Genomic DNA, 3516 nt, shown 5'->3' on the forward strand with positions numbered 1-3516 from the left:
TTCCAAGAATTTATGAATCTCAGAAGTCAATGATCAGAAGAAAGGGAGACCGCTGGAAGTAAACATGAAGTATAGATGTGGGAGGTAAAGGAACAGAAGGAAACTGAAGGGTATTTTACAGTTATTGCTGATACCTTCTCCAGAGTGGAAACCCAATGTTTATAATTCCTAAATTAAGGCCTCAATATACCATTAAAACACTGTATTTTTATATCTGCACAAGTGATTAAACCATGTGTGGCTGAGTCCTAAAATTACCATGAAAAAGGAGGTTTGTGCTTTAAGGGTCTTACCTGCCTCTACTTGGGCCCTAAGATATCTTGGTGAATGACATCATCCTTAAATATATTTGTTAAATGAAAGATAATCCATCTAGCCCCAGATTTAGTGGGTATCTCTAGGTAGAGAAAATGTGCTTGTCCCTTCAAGATACACAGAGCTGGCCATCCCTCATAGAATAATTACTTGGCTATCCCACTGTCCATTGCTCAAAAGATACACAGTTAGGCTCAACCCCAAACACCTTCTCTGTCTAGGGAGTGGAACCCACAGACTCTCGAACTTCAGGATGGTTTATGCTAAGAGCTGGACCCTGAAGAAGCACTTCGAAGGCAGATCCACTCATGGTAACTTTGAGATGAAGACGGTTGAACTCCCACCCTTAAACAATGGAGAGGTCCTGCTGGAAGCTTTGTTCCTCCACAAGAGTGACAGCCTAAAGACTGAACGAGGGTAATATGATGATGGGGCAACAAGTGGCCACAGTTGTACAAAGTAAAAACTCAGCCTTCCCAACAGGAACTATGGTAGTGGCTTCTTCAGGCTGGACAACTCACTCCGTTTCTGATGGGAAAGATCTGGAAAAAATGCCTGCAGAGTGGCCAGACACGTTACCACTATCTTTGGCTCTGGGAATGGTTGGCATGACAGGGCTAACAGCCTACTTTGGCCTACCTGACATCTGTGGTGTGAAGAGTGGAGAAATGGTGCAGGTTAATGCAGCACTGGGAGCATGGGGCTCTGCTGTGGGCCAGACAGCTAAGCTCAGAACCGCAAAGTTGTTGGCGCAGCAGGGTCTGGCGAAAAGCTCGCCTACCTTAAAATGCTTGGATGTGATGGTGCCTTTAACTACAAAACAGTAGAGTCTTTGGAAGAAACTTTGAAAAAAGCCTCTCCTGATGATTATGATTGTTATTTTGATAATGTAGGTGGAGAGTTTTCAAACATTATTATCCCCCAGACGAAGAAATTTGGAAGAATTGCTATATATGGGGCCATCTCTGTATATAATCCTACTCGCCCACTTCCCCCAGGCCCACCCCCAGAGAATATTCTCTATCAGCAACACCGCATGGAAGGGTTCATCATCACCCGCTGGCAAGGAGATGTCTGCCAGAAGGCTCTGAAAGACTTGCTGAGATGGGTATTAGAGGGTAAAATCCAGTCCCATGAAAACATCACTGAAGAGTTTGAAACCATGCCAGCTGCATTTATGGGAATGCTGAAAGGCGCTAATTTGGGGAAAACAATAGTGAAAGCATGAAAAAAAAAAGACACATGGAATCTAGAATTCATTTGGATGATTACCACATGTCTTTTGAACCATGCCCCATATAAAAATATATACTACCTTCATTATCTAAAAACAAAACAACAACAAAAAAGATATACAGTTGAAGCACCATAGGAGTTAAAGCACTCTATAAGAGGTTACTATATATGCCTGCATATTAGTCAAGTCATTTAAAGTCATGAATACTGAGCTTCAGCCCTGGAATTTCTGTTTAGGTCTACGGTACAGCCCCTCAATTTGCATTTCAAACAAACATACAGTTGAGGCTGTTGCTGCTTGTCTGTGGACCTTATTTTGAGAACCACTACTCAACCCATGCTAGTTTTACATCAGTGGTTCTCAAGTGTGGTTGCACATTTTTTTTAATGTTTATTTATTTTTGAGAGAGAGAGAGAGACAGATAGACAGACAGAGTGTGAGCAGGGGAGGGGCAGAGAGAGAGGGAGACACAGAATCCAAAGCAGGCTCCAGGCTCAGAGCCATCAGCACAGAGTCTGAGGTGGGCTTGAACTTCACGAACCTCGAGATCATGACCTGAGTCAGTCAAGTCGGACACTTAACCGACTGAGCCACCCAAGGCACCCCTCTGGTTGCACATTAGAATCATCTGGAGATATTTTAAAAACTAAAATTCTGGGGTTCCATCCCAGATATATTATATTATAATATTGACAAGGGGACCACCAGAGTGCCCTGCTCATAGTTTTTAATGTTTTTCTTGTGATTCTAGGGTGAAGGCAGGGACGAAAACACGGGTTTTAAATGTCAATCAACTTCTGCTAAAATAATGAGTTTTTTTTAATTTTTTTTTTACATTTTATTTGTTTTTGATAGAGAGAGACAGAGCACAAGTGGGGGAGGGGCAGAGAGTGAGGGAGACACAGAATCCGAAGCAGGCTCCAGGCTCTGAGCTGTCAGCACAGAGCCCGACATGGGGCTCGAACTCACAAACCGTGAGATCATGTCCTGAGCCAAAGTCGAACGCTTAACCGACTGAGCCACCCAGGTGCCACCAAAATAACGAGTTTTTTTAAAGAGGTGAATCCATTTGACCTTGATTCTGTAATTATTCCTGGGGCATGTAACCTTACATTTGCAAATGATGATACAAGAATAATTTGTGGAAATCACTAATTTATGCCTAAAGGAAAGAATAGAAAATAAAGAAATAAAACTGTTCTAATCACACCAGAATGAATGGATTTTTTCAGCATGGGTTAAAGTTTCTACTAGCAGTATCACAGGGAGTGAAATATCCTGAACAATATTAGTGGAAGACAAAATAGTATCTTCTGGAAAACCATGATAGATGGCCAAAAGGAGTGACTTTCGTGATCACAAAGACAATGATGCGGAAGGTGCAGAGTCTGAATAAAATGGTTCAAGAAATGTAAGACCAGAACAAAGCAGTTTTCAAAAAATAATTGATACCTTACATAATGTGATTTTACATATGCGTGCGTAACTCCATTAATACATTTGACATTTTCAGCAGATATGTGACCAATCTACATCCCTAATATTTTATGGATACAAGTTAGCCACCATCTTTTATTTTCCCCACTAATTAATTTGGATAGTATGTCCTATTCTGGCATACACAGAATTTTTGGCTAAGAGAATCAGTGATGTATTTCTGAAGGAGATGGCATTTGAGTTGGCCTTCACACAATAACCAGGTAGGTAATCAGCAAGTAATTCAACAATAGAGACGTCTCTTAGGCAGAGGAAACCACATGAGTGAAAGAATGGTAGTAGAAACAAAAGGTGAGTTGCAAGGATGCCAAGCTGACAAAGTAATACACTGCACTAAATTATGGAACCTTTAACATCAGTATAAGGAAATTTTACTTTTATTCACAATAAAGGATGGCTCCTCTAGTATTGGAAACCTGTTTATCGTTCCTTACCCCTCTTCAGCCCTTACTTCTCTTGAAAGAGAC

At 41.2% G+C, this 3516-nt stretch overlaps 1 pseudogene; it reads left to right on the forward strand.

Moving 5' to 3' along the window:
• Positions 1–560: 560 nt before the first annotated feature.
• LOC115507781 lies at positions 561–1584 on the forward strand (annotated as a pseudogene).
• The last annotated feature ends 1932 nt before the right edge of the window (positions 1585–3516 follow it).

Source organism: Lynx canadensis, chromosome X (genome assembly GCF_007474595.2).
Source record: "Lynx canadensis isolate LIC74 chromosome X, mLynCan4.pri.v2, whole genome shotgun sequence".
Taxonomy (NCBI): Eukaryota; Metazoa; Chordata; class Mammalia; order Carnivora; family Felidae; genus Lynx; species Lynx canadensis.